This window comes from Camellia sinensis, chromosome 12 (genome assembly GCF_055761805.1).
Source record: "Camellia sinensis isolate YWXY chromosome 12, ASM5576180v1, whole genome shotgun sequence".
In the NCBI taxonomy this organism is placed as follows: Eukaryota; Viridiplantae; Streptophyta; class Magnoliopsida; order Ericales; family Theaceae; genus Camellia; species Camellia sinensis.
The window spans coordinates 138,420,302-138,442,945 of NC_138972.1; the positions used below are offsets into that span (position 1 = coordinate 138,420,302).

General features: G+C 29.0%; 1 pseudogene; it reads left to right on the forward strand.

The window, feature by feature from the left end:
• Positions 1-1,771: 1,771 nt before the first annotated feature.
• Positions 1,772-2,512, forward strand: LOC145803913 (L-type lectin-domain containing receptor kinase IX.1 pseudogene; annotated as a pseudogene).
• The last annotated feature ends 20,132 nt before the right edge of the window (positions 2,513-22,644 follow it).

Here is a 22,644-nt window from a genome sequence, read left to right on the forward strand (position 1 = left end):
TCTTATAAGCCTCTTTATCTAAAATATGGTCCTCTTTTTATCTTTATCTTGATCCTTATAGGCCTTTTGAATCCTCTTTTTTTCCTGTTTCTTTTTTTTGCTTGGTGATTATGCCTAATGTGACTTTACTATTATTATTGATAGGAATTCTCCTGTTAAAACCCTATGAATCAATTAAAACCTCATATTCATACTAGAACCACATGATTCAATAAAACCCAATTTAAGTCCGAGAATTCTATGAGTAAGAACCTTTTGAGATGCTAATTTAACCAACTAATCACTAACTTTTACTGATTAAAAAAAAACATTATAAGTTGTAAAATTAAAAAATTCACCAATTTTGTTAGATAGAATACCTATCAGAGTCTACACTACAACATATAAAAGTTTTAGAGATTAAATTTTTTGATCTCTAAAAGTAAAAATTTGTTGCAAAAGACATTTAGTGACTAATTTCTATCATTGTGAGAGTAGTCGCTAAAAGGTCGTCCCGAAAAGTTAAAAACATGGCTTTTAGCGACAATTTTTTTAAAATATCACTAATAAAGAGAATTTTAGGAACAAAATAATTTGGTCTCAAAATGGTTTATTTTTTTAGACAAAAAATTTGATTCCGAAAAAATAATAATTCATCACTAATGTCAAATTTTCGTTGCTAAAAATATAATGACGGCACTTTTTGCAACAAAAATATTTAGTTCTTAAAAAATAATTTTGTTTTTAAATTTTGATCTCTAAAATTTTAATTTTTTATAGTGCTAATACCCAAATACAAATCTTACAAATTAATAATTTCAACGTTCGCCTAATCAAAGACGCGTAAGTGTCTTGTGTTTGCTTTCTAAAGATAACCCCAACATAAGTATAAGAAGACTTGGGAGCAATGAGTTGGTGAAAATACATTTGTTCACACTTCTATGATTATTTAATTTATACTCATCAAGAATTAAGAACTAATTTTTCTCCTCACAACAAAACCAACCATGGCTATGACTCTGTGCAACTCTTGGAACCCATTAGTTCCGTCAAGTACTATTCTTCTTTGTTCTCTCTTCTTCTTCACCCTTTACTATTTCCCTCTTCAAGCAAATTCACTAAGCTTCAACTTCACGAAGATTGATACGCGTGAAAATATCGACATAAAAGCTGATCCACCTGCTTATATCAACGAAGATGGCATCCAAGTCACCCCAAACGACCGGGGCTTGAACCGATTGCAAAAAGCTGGTCGAGCCATGCATAAAGATCCTCTTGTGAAAAATAATGTGAGAACAGGGCAATTCAATTCGACTTTGCAAATCGATAAGAAGAGGATGGGTGAAAACAACAAAAAGGCACTGGGGGTGGTTGTCGGCTCATTTATTTTGGTTATTAGTGTGTTAGCTTTGCTTGGATTTGTGTTGTGGAACAAAAGTAGTAATAAAGCAGCAAAAAAAGAAGATGAGCTTGCTATTGAATTATCCGTGGACAATGAATTCGAGGTAGGTACCGGACCAAAGAAGTTTTCATATGGTGAATTAATTCGTGCAACAAACTACTTTGCGAAGGAACAGAAGCTTGGAGAGGGAGGGTTTGGTGGGGTTTATAGAGGTTTCTTGAGGGAATCCAACCTCCACGTCGCTGTGAAGAGAATATCTAAGGAATCAAACAAGGAATAAAGGAGTACATATCAGAAGTGAAGATCATTAGTCGGTTGTGGCATAGAAATTTGGTCCAACTACTTGGTTGGTGTCATGAAAAAAGAGAATTCTTACTTGTTTATGAGGTCATGGAAAATGGAAGCTTAGATTATCATCTCTTCGAAGAAAAAAGTTTATTGACATGGGCAATAAGGTACAAAATTGCTAAAGGCTTGGCCTCAGCATTGCTCTATCTACACGAAGAATGTGAACAATGTATAGTGCACAGAGATGTAAAATCAAGTAATGTCATGTTGGATTCAAATTCCAATCCTAAACTTGGGGATTTTGGATTAGCAAGGCTTGTCGACCACGGTAAGGGGTCACAAACAACAATTTTGGCAGGAACAATAGGTTACATGGCACCAGAATGCCTAGTTACAGGCAAAGCCAATAAGGAATCAGATGCCTTTAGTTTTGGAGTTGTGGCACTGGAAATAACATGTGGAAGAAAACCCATTAGCTTGAAGGTCCCAGAAAGTCAAATGAGAATGGTAGACTGGGTTTGGGATCTCTATGGTACTGGTAGGCTTCTTGAGGCATTGGATTCGAAGATATGTGCAGATTTCGTTCAAGAAGAAGTGGAATGCTTGATGATTGTTGGGCTTTGGTGTGCTCACCCAGATCACAATCTCCGACCTTCAATTAGGCAAGCAATTCATGTGCTTAATTTTGAAGCTCCATTGCCCATTCTCCCTACCAAAATGCCTGTGCCAACATACTTTGCTCCTTCGATGACTAGTTCTTCATCTTTGGCTGCTTTAACAAATGGCTCCACCGCAACTTCTGATCCATCTGCATTGTATTTGTATACATCATCAATAAGTTGATTCATATAGTTTCTAGTACAATATTTCAATGTATTCGAGTTGAGTACTAGCATATTTTAATGTTTTCTTTTTTTATCGATAAATGTTAGTTGTTAGATTAACATCTATGGGAGAATATCTTCCCACCCTTGGCAAAGCACCCAGGTGCTTGCACTCCCTTAATTCAACCCCTCTAAGGGGAATTGAACTCATAACCTACTTGGGACTAAACCCTGAAGAAGGTATGGTGGCCAACTAGGTTAGGCCTAGTTGGTTGCATATTTTAATGTATTGTACCCATGTATTCCAGTGTTTGTTTTGGGTTTATTATAGAAACAACCATTTATATATAGTTGTTTTAATATTAAAATACACAAACTTCAACAAATTTATCATTGTAAACATTATCCGCAGCGATATATATATATATATATATATATATCATATCTTTGTTCATGATTATCAAATGTTAAATATGTTTCGGAGTTTACAACTGTGGAAACAATATAACGAGTTGATATGAACTTAATAATGAAATGAAAATATATTGTATAATGGTGCATTTATGCTCACTAATCCACAAGGACTAAAAGTAAAAATTCAAAACTATTTTGAGTTTCAAAACCATTAATGAATAATAGTTTTTTTCAACTTTTTAAATTTTCACTTTGATGAAGGATTTGATAAATTTTCAGTTTGATTAAAAAAAAATGTCTTGTTTTGATAAACATTTTTAATGAATGAATTGAAAGATGATTTTGAGCACTTTTTTTTTTGGATAAAAAAGGCGATTAAAAATTGGAGATGCTTTAAGAGATAGCAAGGAGTAATTTATTTATTTCTTTATTTTGTGGGAAATTACCAAAATAAAAAATTCAATGAATAAATCATGAGTTTTTAATTTTGTTAATTTAAATATTAAAACTTGAATTTATTTCCAATCTAAATCAATTTTTTTTGGGGGTAAAATCTAAACCATTTACTGGTTAAGTAAAATTGGTAGAAAAATAATATTTTAATCATTATATTCAATATAGGTGTACATAAATATCTAAAATATGCATTTTTTCATTGAGTTTACTAACAAAAATGCCTTCTTTTTTTTTTTTGTTGTTGTTGTCAGTATTACTTAACAAATTTAGCCAAATATTTTCAATTGAAAACAAATAAAAACTTAGAGTTTAAATTTATAAAATTAAAAATTTATTTACGTATATAGCTCACACCTGAAATTCCTTTGGAAAAATTACAAAAAAAAGAAGAAGAAGAAGAACGATTTGACTATTGTAACAAAATAAATTTAAGTTTTTAATTTTATCAATTTAAAATCTAATCTTTTGATTTATTTTCAATTTAAATCATCTAGCTATTTTTATTAAGTAAAACTGACTAAAAAAGAGTATTTTAGTCGTTAAACTAAATAAATTTTTTTATAGACATTTTATGTACACAGTTTAATAATTAAAATATTATTTTTTGATTAATTTTACTTAATAAAAATAGTCAAATAATTTAAATTGAAAAAAAAATTTGGACTTCAAATTGAAAAAATTAAAAAAGTAATTTTATTAAAAAATTAATTTTATTACAAGTGTCAAATTATTTATTTATTTATTTTATGTAATTTTGCCTTTGTATTTTTTTAAGAGCATCACTATATTTATTTAAAATTTTACTAACAATCCTACTAAAGAAATGTCTAGAGACCCACCCTTATTCATCCAGAAAATTCTGGATAAGTGATTGTATGGTAGAGATTAATTTGTGTAATGTGAGGTTCATGTGGGGTTTATGTATAGAATAAATCTGAACTATAAGTTGAAAATTCTAAGTAATTTCTGAGTTGATAAGATGGGTTCGTAGTATTGCTAATCCTACTAAAATCATTCATATCCAAATATCATTGGAGATTTAAATAAAATTATTATTTTGATAACGATCACATTTGATCATTTGTATTTTTAATGAGATTTTTAGTAAAGTTGTGAATATGTGTAGAATTATTATTATTTTAATTGTTTTGATTCTCTTCAATTTGCAAGCGGCTTTCACCATATTAAATATTTTATCAAATGTCATTTGGTAGAAATTTTAGAACCTTTAAAATTTTCCTATTTAATCTCTCTTTATGAGAGAGAGAGAGAGAGAGAGAAAGTGTGTGTTATTAATGGCATTTTTTTGCAGAGGTCTTTTTCATTGTCAAACTCATGAAGCACGCACGCTCTCCAGGTTTGATTTTCATGTATTTTTTTTGGAGAAAAAAAATTGATTTTGCATCTTCAAATTATCAGTTTACCCTTTAAATTGAACATTAGTTCACTTCAGAGTTAATATATATATATATATATATATATATTTTTGACGAAATGTCATACTTGCTGACAATAATTTTATTGAATAATTTGCTACAATTCATTGTAATATTTGGCCCTTACAAAAAGTCTATTGTCCCCGGAAAATATACCAGAAAGAATTCCTGATCTAGGGTCCATTTTAAAGCTTATTGTCATGGGTCGACCCAGCATAAATAAATCTTAACATTAGATTGTAATTTTTGGGTGATTTTCTGGTTCCATTTTCTAGTCGGTAGACCTGCTCAAAAAATATTAACCACATTTGATTGTTTGGGATATAGTGAACTAATTAGTTTAAAGAGTTAATTGTTCAAACAACAATGTTACAATTCCAAAAATTTTACCCTAAAATTTATCCAGAAACATCAATTCATTCCATTATACCAATTTAATCTTTATCATACAAACACTTTACCCAGAAAAATTTGGAACAAGAAATCTGGGTCCATAGCATTTTTGTTTTCCAAATTGATAGGCAGGTGTAGGGTGACACAAATGTGATAATTTTAGTGACAGAGTGGATTTGTGTGTGTGTGTGGATACAATACATTCCCAATTAAAAACACTTCTTACCCAGACGGAGGGGTTTGATCCCAAGTCTCCAAATAAGAGACTTTACATTGACTTGGGGATTGTCACTGTGCTCAAGTCCAACAAAATAAATTATTGAAGACAATTTCGTACATTAAATCAAGCTCTCAACCCAATTGACACTCCAAACGTCATTGAAACCTTCAACTTAGAATAGGAACCATATGTGTGTGTTTTGTGTTTGTGGATTATGAGCGACTTTCAAACTGCAACCCTCCTAGACTTTTGTGTTTTCCAAAAAAATGAAAGCATTAAACAAAAAGCGAAAACATATATATTTATTGCTTACAAGGAAAAAAAAAATACATAACTAGAATTCCAAGAAGTATTAAGGAGAAATTATTAAATATTCCCGGAGTACTACTCTAACCCCAAAAGTTAAGACTCATTTTTAACGGGGTCTCTATCAGTTTTGAATATATATATACATATATACAAGCCAGAGAAGATTCCATAATATGGGAATGATATGCAGGTTATAATCAAAGAAGAAAATGATCTAACTCCATACTTTCTAAATCATAACTCAAAAAAAACAAGTCATAACCAAACACTACATAAGGTATAACCAAAGATCTCATGAGTTATAACTAAAATAATATCATAATTAAAGAAGAAAAATTAGTCATAATTAAAAAAAAAATGACATAATTAGAGGTGCATATACTACACCCTTGAAATGGGGTGTGTATAGTACAATTTCCCCTATGATAGTGCTTAAGAAATTTCCATGCCACGTTTTCATTTCATTTGTGATGAAAGAAGACCCACAGTGACTTTGGAACAATAAATTCATAGAAATGTCAAATTACTAGTCGACACATGCAATATGTAAAATGTACTAGTATAAGAATAATGACAAAGAAAAATACATATATAGTATGAGTTGTTCAAGTTGTAAGTGTCTTCATTATTAAACATATGATCCTAGTTTCGAGTCCCGTCCTATCTAAATTCTTAAACCAAACATAGCCTAAAGAGTCATAACACAAAAAATTCATCTCCAACAGTCTACTTACTCTTCATATAAATAAAAGAGGAAATTTCATTTTGTCCTTCAAACTATACATCGATGATCAATTTTGAATCAATTTCACCCCACCGTTAATTGCCGTCTTCATTTGAGATTTCATTTTATTCCTAAATTATTCCCAAAATATCAATTAGACCCCTCAACAATATGAAGTTTGGGGTGCAATTGAAATTTTTGAGATAGTTTGGGGGATAAAATAAAATTTCAAACGAAATTTCAGTGCCACGTCGACAATTTCCGTTTGATTATAAACGGTAACTAACGGTAGAGGTGTCAATATCAACTGTGGAGTTTGATACCTATTACGATCAAACCTGGTACAATCAGATCATTTAGTTCTTTCATTGCTATGGAGTTTGATACCTATTACGATCATGGGATTGACCGTTACAGTATCCCGAGACCTCATGTAGGTATTAATATCAATTCTCTCCAATCTACTGCTATTGAAATATGAAACTGTGATATAACACGGGGGATAGAATATGAAGCTTGGATTAGTTATAATTCTAGTTCGAAAATTCTGAGTGTTATTTTCACTGGTTTTCGAAATAATTCCAGAAGTGCCCTTAATTTATTGAATGTGAATTTATGCATGTATTTTTCAGAATGGGTTACAATCGTGCCATATGTATTGTAAAATTTTAATCTATTAGTTACGATTAATATAAATAAATGGAGAGGTGAAAAAAGACATTAGGGGCTATTTCGGAATTGATTCTTTTAATTGATTTTTTTTATGTTTTAAGAAAAGATGTATAAAAAGTAAAAAAGTGTTCTGATTTGATGTTTTGACATTTTGACTATTTTCATCAAAAACGCTCATGCCAAACAAGCTCTAAATATTAGAATTTTGATCGATTATGTCGAGATTTCTATTTGATTTCATAAGATTGTATTATATGATTGTACTTTTAAAAACTAACAGTCTACACCTATCAAATTGTTTAAGTATATTCAATATATATATATATATATATATATCAACCATTTGTGAAGTTAAAATAAAAATTTATTGACGTAGATTTTTTAATAAATTTTTTTTATCACTCTTCATCAGCAATACCTCCACCGTCAAAATGCTTTTTTGGTTTAAATCATCAAGCCTCTTTGATTTAAAAATTACTTTGAAAACCTCATTTATTAATACATTATTTTTATCCTTTCTTTTTTTTACGTGGGACAAAGTTTCATCAAGATAAATAAAGAAATATAAATTAAAGTTTTGAAAATTTGAGAATAACTTCAAATTTTCTAAAATAATTCAATAAAATTGACCATTGAACGACACCAGTTTTGAAAAATATTAATATGATGTATTCAATGTTCATGTCCAAGCTATATATTTGTTATTATATCATTTGTTTCAAATATATGGGTTGCCATCCCACATCGATTGCGGATAATATTCTCAATTATCTTGTTTCAAATATGTGTTGCCATCCCACATCGATTGTATATAATATTTAGAATAGACTTATAAGATAGCATTGGACACTTCCATTGTGGAGGCGTCCTTGGGAAACCAAAGGAATAAATCCGTGCGGCTCTCCAGCTATCATGCTTTAGGCCAAAGCGGACAATACTTCTAGGTGTTGGCTGGGCAATGTGTTGTCCATGCCTCAAGGTGGTAGTTGGGCTATGTGTTCGCCATGAGCACTACAAATAATGTAGAAGATAGTCCACAATGCCTCCTTCATCATAGAAGCGCCTTTTTATTAAAAAAGAAAGCCCGCATAATCAAATTCTCAATAAATTTTTTGACCCTTTTTTTTTTGGACAAATAGATTTACTAGTCCGGTTATCAATAGATTCAATAATGAGAATCGACCATGATCAGATCGGGCTAGAAAAACACAACCTTAGAGCTGGCAAATCTGAATGGCCAATAATATTTCATGTAACCACAATGCACATGGTCTTGTCTAAATGCAAGCATCATAATCAAACATTCAATTTTTTTCATAAAATACTTTCACACCTAAAACTAATCCCTACTTTATAACAATTTGTTGGAAATGGTTGAAAAATTCTGGGTAAAAACAGAATTTTTTGCTAACTTTAGTCTATTATTTAGGTGGGACCCGTACGTCTATTTTGGCGGGTCTAAGCGGTAACGCGTTCTATGCCGCGTTGTGATTCACGTGGTATATTTGGTTGCTCAAAACCATTATCGGGTGAATGGGAAATTGAAGCCAAAGTGAGCTCCACGGAAATGGAGTTTTGGTGGAAATTCCTTAAGGTTGGAAAATGGCTTGTCCCACATTGATTTGGTGGGATGTTTTGAGTGGGTTTATAAGGCACGGGATTGGACCTCGGGGCACACCCCAAGGGGTGCCCAAGTTTTGTAGAGAGGGAGGTTATGGGCAAAATGGGCTTGACCCATTGGATCCAAAAATCACCACACGGGCTTGACCCATTGTCTCAAATCATTTCTTTTTATACGGTCAAACTTATCGTATGACAAATAAATAATTTGAAATATGTGGAGGGAAAAATAGGGACATAAGATCTTGTGTGGCTAGATGATTGGCCTTACTAATGTCACGCACACAATTTATTAGCCTCTATAGTAAGGTGGTTGAGTAAAAGCCATGGGATATTTTTGAAATTTTAATAATACCATTGTATGGCATACTTCTTATAACTGTGATGTTAATAATATATTTGTAACGAGTTGAATCAAATTAAATTTATTTATTTATTTATTATTTTTTTGGGTATCTGTTAAATAATATTCTTAATTTGTTTGTGGGTTCGGGCATTGACTCGAGTTGAGTTGGTATGAATTTACAAATCCTTTGAATTGTGTAGTTTTATAATAGTTCTAGTGTCGTGAACGATTCTATTTAAATTGATAAAAACAAATTATATTACGTCTCGATTTCAACTTCGTAAGGCCCGTTTGGCAAAAATTTTAAATTTTTATTTTTTGTTTTTTGTTTTAATTATTCTTAGATCTTGAGTATTGAATAATACATAGTTTTAGGTTACGTTTGGTAGAGTTTTGTAAATATGATTTGAAAGTATGAGTTGTATTTTGAGTTTGTGAGTTATGGAATTATGATTTGAGTGTAGAAAATCTGTTCGGTTATAGTTTTTGAATAGAGTGTGGAATTGAGTTTTGAAAGTTTGATCTGACATGTGAAGTAAGAAAATTTTTTTGGTTATGAGTTTTGGAAAGAGTTTTCAAAACTTAATTCAAATTATTATAACTCAAAACAAAACATACTACTTTCACACTATTGAAAATTCTGATCAACACTAATAACCAAACTCTTTTTAGAATTCTATTAAAAAAAATTATTGTTAATAGAAAATAACATTAATCAATTTTTTAATTGAAAATGCTACAGAGGAAATAAATTTTTTTCAAAATAAATACTCAAAAAATTAAAATCATAAATATTTAAATAATTTAAATAATCTAAAAAATTTAAAAAGTAAAAAATTAAAATAAATATTCAAAAAATTTAAATCGTAAAAATTTAAATAATTTAAATATTCAAAAAATTTAAATAATTTCAAATATTAATATTTTAAATTTAAAAACAACTCTACACTCAAATCGTAACCAAACACATAAAACAAAAGTCAATTATGAAATTATTTTTAAAACGCATAACCAAACGCATAACTCGAAACTCCATACGACTTTCACAACTCTACACCTAAATCGTAACCAAATACATAACAAAAAAATTAAAATACTTAAAAATATTTCTATAAAATAGAGTTTGAATTTATTTTAATAAAATATTTTAAAATTTAAAAACTGCGAATCGTAATATTTTGAAATTAAAATATTTAAAAGTATTCAAAAAATTTAAAAAATGCATAACATATTTAAATATTAAAATATTTAAAATCTTAACAAAATTAAAATATTTTAAAAATATTTAAAATATTTAAAAAATTAAAATATTGATTTGAATTAAGTTTTGAATTATGTGTTTTGGTTATGAGTTTTGAAAAGTAACAATTCTGTTTTAAATTGAGTTTTGAGAAATGGGTGTAGAATTATGATTTGAAAGACCCAAACAAACAACACACTCAAATCAACGGGTGGAACCATATTTTGAGAGACTTTCCCAACGGAGCCTCAATTTTTGAGACTTATTTGCTTATCATTTTGGTTCGCACCCCTGTAATCATTTTGTGAGTTCAAATTATAATAGAAAAAAGTTAATGAATTGAATATTAAGTTCATATGTAGCACTCACCAAACAAACAAACGTGCCATATGTATTGTAAAATTTTAATCTATTACTTACGATTAATATAAATAAATGGAGAGGTGAAAAAAGACATTAGGGGCTATTTCGGAATTGATTCTTTTAATTGATTTTTTTTTATGTTTTAAGAAAAGATGTATAAAAAGTAAAAAAGTGTTCTGATTTGATGTTTTGACATTTTGACTATTTTCATCAAAAACGCTCATGCCAAACAAGCTCTAAATATTAGAATTTTGATCGATTATGTCGAGATTTCTATTTGATTTCATAAGATTGTATTATATGATTGTACTTTTAAAAACTAACAGTCTACACCTATCAAATTGTTTAAGTATATTCAATATATATATATATATATATCAACCATTTGTGAAGTTAAAGTAAAAATTTATTGACGTAGATTTTTTAATAAATTTTTTTTATCACTCTTCATCAGCAATACCTCCACCGTCAAAATGCTTTTTTGGTTTAAATCATCAAGCCTCTTTGATTTAAAAATTACTTTGAAAACCTCATTTATTAATACATTATTTTTATCTTTTCTTTTTTTTACGTGGGACAAAGTTTCATCAAGATAAATAAAGAAATATAAATTAAAGTTTTGAAAATTTGAGAATAACTTCAAATTTTCTAAAATAATTCAATAAAATTGACCATTGAACGACACCAGTTTTGAAAAATATTAATATGATGTATTCAATGTTCATGTCCAAGCTATATATTTGTTATTATATCATTTGTTTCAAATATATGGGTTGCCATCCCACATCGATTGCGGATAATATTCTCAATTATCTTGTTTCAAATATGTGTTGCCATCCCACATCGATTGTATATAATATTTAGAATAGACTTATAAGATAGCATTGGACACTTCCATTGTGGAGGCGTCCTTGGGAAACCAAAGGAATAAATCCGTGCGGCTCTCCAGCTATCATGCTTTAGGCCAAAGCGGACAATACTTCTAGGTGTTGGCTGGGCAATGTGTTGTCCATGCCTCAAGGTGGTAGTTGGGCTATGTGTTCGCCATGAGCACTACAAATAATGTACAAGATAGTCCACAATGCCTCCTTCATCATAGAAGCGCCTTTTTATTAAAAAAGAAAGCCCGCATAATCAAATTCTCAATAAATTTTTTGACCCTTTTTTTTTTGGACAAATAGATTTACTAGTCCGGTTATCAATAGATTCAATAATGAGAATCGACCATGATCAGATCGGGCTAGAAAAACACAACCTTAGAGCTGGCAAATCTGAATGGCCAATAATATTTCATGTAACCACAATGCACATGGTCTTGTCTAAATGCAAGCATCATAATCAAACATTCAATTTTTTTCATAAAATACTTTCACACCTAAAACTAATCCCTACTTTATAACAATTTGTTGGAAATGGTTGAAAAATTCTGGGTAAAAACAGAATTTTTTGCTAACTTTAGTCTATTATTTAGGTGGGACCCGTACGTCTATTTTGGCGGGTCTAAGCGGTAACGCGTTCTATGCCGCGTTGTGATTCACGTGGTATATTTGGTTGCTCAAAACCATTATCGGGTGAATGGGAAATTGAAGCCAAAGTGAGCTCCACGGAAATGGAGTTTTGGTGGAAATTCCTTAAGGTTGGAAAATGGCTTGTCCCACATTGATTTGGTGGGATGTTTTGAGTGGGTTTATAAGGCACGGGATTGGACCTCGGGGCACACCCCAAGGGGTGCCCAAGTTTTGTAGAGAGGGAGGTTATGGGCAAAATGGGCTTGACCCATTGGATCCAAAAATCACCACACGGGCTTGACCCATTGTCTCAAATCATTTCTTTTTATACGGTCAAACTTATCGTATGACAAATAAATAATTTGAAATATGTGGAGGGAAAAATAGGGACATAAGATCTTGTGTGGCTAGATGATTGGCCTTACTAATGTCACGCACACAATTTATTAGCCTCTATAGTAAGGTGGTTGAGTAAAAGCCATGGGATATTTTTGAAATTTTAATAATACCATTGTATGGCATACTTCTTATAACTGTGATGTTAATAATATATTTGTAACGAGTTGAATCAAATTAAATTTATTTATTTATTTATTATTTTTTTGGGTATCTGTTAAATAATATTCTTAATTTGTTTGTGGGTTCGGGCATTGACTCGAGTTGAGTTGGTATGAATTTACAAATCCTTTGAATTGTGTAGTTTTATAATAGTTCTAGTGTCGTGAACCATTCTATTTAAATTGATAAAAACAAATTATATTACGTCTCGATTTCAACTTCGTAAGGCCCGTTTGGCAAAAATTTTAAATTTTTATTTTTTGTTTTTTGTTTTAATTATTCTTAGATCTTGAGTATTGAATAATACATAGTTTTAGGTTACGTTTGGTAGAGTTTTGTAAATATGATTTGAAAGTATGAGTTGTATTTTGAGTTTGTGAGTTATGGAATTATGATTTGAGTGTAGAAAATCTGTTCGGTTATAGTTTTTGAATAGAGTGTGGAATTGAGTTTTGAAAGTTTGATCTGACATGTGAAGTAAGAAAATTTTTTTGGTTATGAGTTTTGGAAAGAGTTTTCAAAACTTAATTCAAATTATTATAACTCAAAACAAAACATACTACTTTCACACTATTGAAAATTCTGATCAACACTAATAACCAAACTCTTTTTAGAATTCTATTAAAAAAAATTATTGTTAATAGAAAATAACATTAATCAATTTTTTAATTGAAAATGCTACAGAGGAAATAAATTTTTTTCAAAATAAATACTCAAAAAATTAAAATCATAAATATTTAAATAATTTAAATAATCTAAAAAATTTAAAAAGTAAAAAATTAAAATAAATATTCAAAAAATTTAAATCGTAAAAATTTAAATAATTTAAATATTCAAAAAATTTAAATAATTTCAAATATTAATATTTTAAATTTAAAAACAACTCTACACTCAAATCGTAACCAAACACATAAAACAAAAGTCAATTATGAAATTATTTTTAAAACGCATAACCAAACGCATAACTCGAAACTCCATACGACTTTCACAACTCTACACCTAAATCGTAACCAAATACATAACAAAAAAATTAAAATACTTAAAAATATTTCTATAAAATAGAGTTTGAATTTATTTTAATAAAATATTTTAAAATTTAAAAACTGCGAATCGTAATATTTTGAAATTAAAATATTTAAAAGTATTCAAAAAATTTAAAAAATGCATAACATATTTAAATATTAAAATATTTAAAATCTTAACAAAATTAAAATATTTTAAAAATATTTAAAATATTTAAAAAATTAAAATATTGATTTGAATTAAGTTTTGAATTATGTGTTTTGGTTATGAGTTTTGAAAAGTAACAATTCTGTTTTAAATTGAGTTTTGAGAAATGGGTGTAGAATTATGATTTGAAAGACCCAAACAAACAACACACTCAAATCAACGGGTGGAACCATATTTTGAGAGACTTTCCCAACGGAGCCTCAATTTTTGAGACTTATTTGCTTATCATTTTGGTTCGCACCCCTGTAATCATTTTGTGAGTTCAAATTATAATAGAAAAAAGTTAATGAATTGAATATTAAGTTCATATGTAGCACTCACCAAACAAACAAACGTGCCATATGTATTGTAAAATTTTAATCTATTACTTACGATTAATATAAATAAATGGAGAGGTGAAAAAAGACATTAGGGGCTATTTCGGAATTGATTCTTTTAATTGATTTTTTTTTATGTTTTAAGAAAAGATGTATAAAAAGTAAAAAAGTGTTCTGATTTGATGTTTTGACATTTTGACTATTTTCATCAAAAACGCTCATGCCAAACAAGCTCTAAATATTAGAATTTTGATCGATTATGTCGAGATTTCTATTTGATTTCATAAGATTGTATTATATGATTGTACTTTTAAAAACTAACAGTCTACACCTATCAAATTGTTTAAGTATATTCAATATATATATATATATATATCAACCATTTGTGAAGTTAAAGTAAAAATTTATTGACGTAGATTTTTTAATAAATTTTTTTTATCACTCTTCATCAGCAATACCTCCACCGTCAAAATGCTTTTTTGGTTTAAATCATCAAGCCTCTTTGATTTAAAAATTACTTTGAAAACCTCATTTATTAATACATTATTTTTATCTTTTCTTTTTTTTACGTGGGACAAAGTTTCATCAAGATAAATAAAGAAATATAAATTAAAGTTTTGAAAATTTGAGAATAACTTCAAATTTTCTAAAATAATTCAATAAAATTGACCATTGAACGACACCAGTTTTGAAAAATATTAATATGATGTATTCAATGTTCATGTCCAAGCTATATATTTGTTATTATATCATTTGTTTCAAATATATGGGTTGCCATCCCACATCGATTGCGGATAATATTCTCAATTATCTTGTTTCAAATATGTGTTGCCATCCCACATCGATTGTATATAATATTTAGAATAGACTTATAAGATAGCATTGGACACTTCCATTGTGGAGGCGTCCTTGGGAAACCAAAGGAATAAATCCGTGCGGCTCTCCAGCTATCATGCTTTAGGCCAAAGCGGACAATACTTCTAGGTGTTGGCTGGGCAATGTGTTGTCCATGCCTCAAGGTGGTAGTTGGGCTATGTGTTCGCCATGAGCACTACAAATAATGTAGAAGATAGTCCACAATGCCTCCTTCATCATAGAAGCGCCTTTTTATTAAAAAAGAAAGCCCGCATAATCAAATTCTCAATAAATTTTTTGACCCTTTTTTTTTTGGACAAATAGATTTACTAGTCCGGTTATCAATAGATTCAATAATGAGAATCGACCATGATCAGATCGGGCTAGAAAAACACAACCTTAGAGCTGGCAAATCTGAATGGCCAATAATATTTCATGTAACCACAATGCACATGGTCTTGTCTAAATGCAAGCATCATAATCAAACATTCAATTTTTTTCATAAAATACTTTCACACCTAAAACTAATCCCTACTTTATAACAATTTGTTGGAAATGGTTGAAAAATTCTGGGTAAAAACAGAATTTTTTGCTAACTTTAGTCTATTATTTAGGTGGGACCCGTACGTCTATTTTGGCGGGTCTAAGCGGTAACGCGTTCTATGCCGCGTTGTGATTCACGTGGTATATTTGGTTGCTCAAAACCATTATCGGGTGAATGGGAAATTGAAGCCAAAGTGAGCTCCACGGAAATGGAGTTTTGGTGGAAATTCCTTAAGGTTGGAAAATGGCTTGTCCCACATTGATTTGGTGGGATGTTTTGAGTGGGTTTATAAGGCACGGGATTGGACCTCGGGGCACACCCCAAGGGGTGCCCAAGTTTTGTAGAGAGGGAGGTTATGGGCAAAATGGGCTTGACCCATTGGATCCAAAAATCACCACACGGGCTTGACCCATTGTCTCAAATCATTTCTTTTTATACGGTCAAACTTATCGTATGACAAATAAATAATTTGAAATATGTGGAGGGAAAAATAGGGACATAAGATCTTGTGTGGCTAGATGATTGGCCTTACTAATGTCACGCACACAATTTATTAGCCTCTATAGTAAGGTGGTTGAGTAAAAGCCATGGGATATTTTTGAAATTTTAATAATACCATTGTATGGCATACTTCTTATAACTGTGATGTTAATAATATATTTGTAACGAGTTGAATCAAATTAAATTTATTTATTTATTTATTATTTTTTTGGGTATCTGTTAAATAATATTCTTAATTTGTTTGTGGGTTCGGGCATTGACTCGAGTTGAGTTGGTATGAATTTACAAATCCTTTGAATTGTGTAGTTTTATAATAGTTCTAGTGTCGTGAACCATTCTATTTAAATTGATAAAAACAAATTATATTACGTCTCGATTTCAACTTCGTAAGGCCCGTTTGGCAAAAATTTTAAATTTTTATTTTTTGTTTTTTGTTTTAATTATTCTTAGATCTTGAGTATTGAATAATACATAGTTTTAGGTTACGTTTGGTAGAGTTTTGTAAATATGATTTGAAAGTATGAGTTGTATTTTGAGTTTGTGAGTTATGGAATTATGATTTGAGTGTAGAAAATCTGTTCGGTTATAGTTTTTGAATAGAGTGTGGAATTGAGTTTTGAAAGTTTGATCTGACATGTGAAGTAAGAAAATTTTTTTGGTTATGAGTTTTGGAAAGAGTTTTCAAAACTTAATTCAAATTATTATAACTCAAAACAAAACATACTACTTTCACACTATTGAAAATTCTGATCAACACTAATAACCAAACTCTTTTTAGAATTCTATTAAAAAAAATTATTGTTAATAGAAAATAACATTAATCAATTTTTTAATTGAAAATGCTACAGAGGAAATAAATTTTTTTCAAAATAAATACTCAAAAAATTAAAATCATAAATATTTAAATAATTTAAATAATCTAAAAAATTTAAAAAGTAAAAAATTAAAATAAATATTCAAAAAATTTAAATCGTAAAAATTTAAATAATTTAAATATTCAAAAAATTTAAATAATTTCAAATATTAATATTTTAAATTTAAAAACAACTCTACACTCAAATCGTAACCAAACACATAAAACAAAAGTCAATTATGAAATTATTTTTAAAACGCATAACCAAACGCATAACTCGAAACTCCATACGACTTTCACAACTCTACACCTAAATCGTAACCAAATACATAACAAAAAAATTAAAATACTTAAAAATATTTCTATAAAATAGAGTTTGAATTTATTTTAATAAAATATTTTAAAATTTAAAAACTGCGAATCGTAATATTTTGAAATTAAAATATTTAAAAGTATTCAAAAAATTTAAAAAATGCATAACATATTTAAATATTAAAATATTTAAAATCTTAACAAAATTAAAATATTTTAAAAATATTTAAAATATTTAAAAAATTAAAATATTGATTTGAATTAAGTTTTGAATTATGTGTTTTGGTTATGAGTTTTGAAAAGTAACAATTCTGTTTTAAATTGAGTTTTGAGAAATGGGTGTAGAATTATGATTTGAAAGACCCAAACAAACAACACACTCAAATCAACGGGTGGAACCATATTTTGAGAGACTTTCCCAACGGAGCCTCAATTTTTGAGACTTATTTGCTTATCATTTTGGTTCGCACCCCTGTAATCATTTTGTGAGTTCAAATTATAATAGAAAAAAGTTAATGAATTGAATATTAAGTTCATATGTAGCACTCACCAAACAAACAAACGTGCCATATGTATTGTAAAATTTTAATCTATTACTTACGATTAATATAAATAAATGGAGAGGTGAAAAAAGACATTAGGGGCTATTTCGGAATTGATTCTTTTAATTGATTTTTTTTATGTTTTAAGAAAAGATGTATAAAAAGTAAAAAAGTGTTCTGATTTGATGTTTTGACATTTTGACTATTTTCATCAAAAACGCTCATGCCAAACAAGCTCTAAATATTAGAATTTTGATCGATTATGTCGAGATTTCTATTTGATTTCATAAGATTGTATTATATGATTGTACTTTTAAAAACTAACAGTCTACACCTATCAAATTGTTTAAGTATATTCAATATATATATATATATATATATCAACCATTTGTGAAGTTAAAGTAAAAATTTATTGACGTAGATTTTTTAATAAATTTTTTTATCACTCTTCATCAGCAATACCTCCACCGTCAAAATGCTTTTTTGGTTTAAATCATCAAGCCTCTTTGATTTAAAAATTACTTTGAAAACCTCATTTATTAATACATTATTTTTATCCTTTCTTTTTTTTACGTGGGACAAAGTTTCATCAAGATAAATAAAGAAATATAAATTAAAGTTTTGAAAATTTGAGAATAACTTCAAATTTTCTAAAATAATTCAATAAAATTGACCATTGAACGACACCAGTTTTGAAAAATATTAATATGATGTATTCAATGTTCATGTCCAAGCTATATATTTGTTATTATATCATTTGTTTCAAATATATGGGTTGCCATCCCACATCGATTGCGGATAATATTCTCAATTATCTTGTTTCAAATATGTGTTGCCATCCCACATCGATTGTATATAATATTTAGAATAGACTTATAAGATAGCATTGGACACTTCCATTGTGGAGGCGTCCTTGGGAAACCAAAGGAATAAATCCGTGCGGCTCTCCAGCTATCATGCTTTAGGCCAAAGCGGACAATACTTCTAGGTGTTGGCTGGGCAATGTGTTGTCCATGCCTCAAGGTGGTAGTTGGGCTATGTGTTCGCCATGAGCACTACAAATAATGTAGAAGATAGTCCACAATGCCTCCTTCATCATAGAAGCGCCTTTTTATTAAAAAAGAAAGCCCGCATAATCAAATTCTCAATAAATTTTTTGACCCTTTTTTTTTTGGACAAATAGATTTACTAGTCCGGTTATCAATAGATTCAATAATGAGAATCGACCATGATCAGATCGGGCTAGAAAAACACAACCTTAGAGCTGGCAAATCTGAATGGCCAATAATATTTCATGTAACCACAATGCACATGGTCTTGTCTAAATGCAAGCATCATAATCAAACATTCAATTTTTTTCATAAAATACTTTCACACCTAAAACTAATCCCTACTTTATAACAATTTGTTGGAAATGGTTGAAAAATTCTGGGTAAAAACAGAATTTTTTGCTAACTTTAGTCTATTATTTAGGTGGGACCCGTACGTCTATTTTGGCGGGTCTAAGCGGTAACGCGTTCTATGCCGCGTTGTGATTCACGTGGTATATTTGGTTGCTCAAAACCATTATCGGGTGAATGGGAAATTGAAGCCAAAGTGAGCTCCACGGAAATGGAGTTTTGGTGGAAATTCCTTAAGGTTGGAAAATGGCTTGTCCCACATTGATTTGGTGGGATGTTTTGAGTGGGTTTATAAGGCACGGGATTGGACCTCGGGGCACACCCCAAGGGGTGCCCAAGTTTTGTAGAGAGGGAGGTTATGGGCAAAATGGGCTTGACCCATTGGATCCAAAAATCACCACACGGGCTTGACCCATTGTCTCAAATCATTTCTTTTTATACGGTCAAACTTATCGTATGACAAATAAATAATTTGAAATATGTGGAGGGAAAAATAGGGACATAAGATCTTGTGTGGCTAGATGATTGGCCTTACTAATGTCACGCACACAATTTATTAGCCTCTATAGTAAGGTGGTTGAGTAAAAGCCATGGGATATTTTTGAAATTTTAATAATACCATTGTATGGCATACTTCTTATAACTGTGATGTTAATAATATATTTGTAACGAGTTGAATCAAATTAAATTTATTTATTTATTTATTATTTTTTTGGGTATCTGTTAAATAATATTCTTAATTTGTTTGTGGGTTCGGGCATTGACTCGAGTTGAGTTGGTATGAATTTACAAATCCTTTGAATTGTGTAGTTTTATAATAGTTCTAGTGTCGTGAACCATTCTATTTAAATTGATAAAAACAAATTATATTACGTCTCGATTTCAACTTCGTAAGGCCCGTTTGGCAAAAATTTTAAATTTTTATTTTTTGTTTTTTGTTTTAATTATTCTTAGATCTTGAGTATTGAATAATACATAGTTTTAGGTTACGTTTGGTAGAGTTTTGTAAATATGATTTGAAAGTATGAGTTGTATTTTGAGTTTGTGAGTTATGGAATTATGATTTGAGTGTAGAAAATCTGTTCGGTTATAGTTTTTGAATAGAGTGTGGAATTGAGTTTTGAAAGTTTGATCTGACATGTGAAGTAAGAAAATTTTTTTGGTTATGAGTTTTGGAAAGAGTTTTCAAAACTTAATTCAAATTATTATAACTCAAAACAAAACATACTACTTTCACACTATTGAAAATTCTGATCAACACTAATAACCAAACTCTTTTTAGAATTCTATTAAAAAAAATTATTGTTAATAGAAAATAACATTAATCAATTTTTTAATTGAAAATGCTACAGAGGAAATAAATTTTTTTCAAAATAAATACTCAAAAAATTAAAATCATAAATATTTAAATAATTTAAATAATCTAAAAAATTTAAAAAGTAAAAAATTAAAATAAATATTCAAAAAATTTAAATCGTAAAAATTTAAATAATTTAAATATTCAAAAAATTTAAATAATTTCAAATATTAATATTTTAAATTTAAAAACAACTCTACACTCAAATCGTAACCAAACACATAAAACAAAAGTCAATTATGAAATTATTTTTAAAACGCATAACCAAACGCATAACTCGAAACTCCATACGACTTTCACAACTCTACACCTAAATCGTAACCAAATACATAACAAAAAAATTAAAATACTTAAAAATATTTCTATAAAATAGAGTTTGAATTTATTTTAATAAAATATTTTAAAATTTAAAAACTGCGAATCGTAATATTTTGAAATTAAAATATTTAAAAGTATTCAAAAAATTTAAAAAATGCATAACATATTTAAATATTAAAATATTTAAAATCTTAACAAAATTAAAATATTTTAAAAATATTTAAAATATTTAAAAAATTAAAATATTGATTTGAATTAAGTTTTGAATTATGTGTTTTGGTTATGAGTTTTGAAAAGTAACAATTCTGTTTTAAATTGAGTTTTGAGAAATGGGTGTAGAATTATGATTTGAAAGACCCAAACAAACAACACACTCAAATCAACGGGTGGAACCATATTTTGAGAGACTTTCCCAACGGAGCCTCAATTTTTGAGACTTATTTGCTTATCATTTTGGTTCGCACCCCTGTAATCATTTTGTGAGTTCAAATTATAATAGAAAAAAGTTAATGAATTGAATATTAAGTTCATATGTAGCACTCACCAAACAAACAAACGTGCCATATGTATTGTAAAATTTTAATCTATTACTTACGATTAATATAAATAAATGGAGAGGTGAAAAAAGACATTAGGGGCTATTTCGGAATTGATTCTTTTAATTGATTTTTTTTATGTTTTAAGAAAAGATGTATAAAAAGTAAAAAAGTGTTCTGATTTGATGTTTTGACATTTTGACTATTTTCATCAAAAACGCTCATGCCAAACAAGCTCTAAATATTAGAATTTTGATCGATTATGTCGAGATTTCTATTTGATTTCATAAGATTGTATTATATGATTGTACTTTTAAAAACTAACAGTCTACACCTATCAAATTGTTTAAGTATATTCAATATATATATATATATATATATCAACCATTTGTGAAGTTAAAGTAAAAATTTATTGACGTAGATTTTTTAATAAATTTTTTTATCACTCTTCATCAGCAATACCTCCACCGTCAAAATGCTTTTTTGGTTTAAATCATCAAGCCTCTTTGATTTAAAAATTACTTTGAAAACCTCATTTATTAATACATTATTTTTATCCTTTCTTTTTTTTACGTGGGACAAAGTTTCATCAAGATAAATAAAGAAATATAAATTAAAGTTTTGAAAATTTGAGAATAACTTCAAATTTTCTAAAATAATTCAATAAAATTGACCATTGAACGACACCAGTTTTGAAAAATATTAATATGATGTATTCAATGTTCATGTCCAAGCTATATATTTGTTATTATATCATTTGTTTCAAATATATGGGTTGCCATCCCACATCGATTGCGGATAATATTCTCAATTATCTTGTTTCAAATATGTGTTGCCATCCCACATCGATTGTATATAATATTTAGAATAGACTTATAAGATAGCATTGGACACTTCCATTGTGGAGGCGTCCTTGGGAAACCAAAGGAATAAATCCGTGCGGCTCTCCAGCTATCATGCTTTAGGCCAAAGCGGACAATACTTCTAGGTGTTGGCTGGGCAATGTGTTGTCCATGCCTCAAGGTGGTAGTTGGGCTATGTGTTCGCCATGAGCACTACAAATAATGTACAAGATAGTCCACAATGCCTCCTTCATCATAGAAGCGCCTTTTTATTAAAAAAGAAAG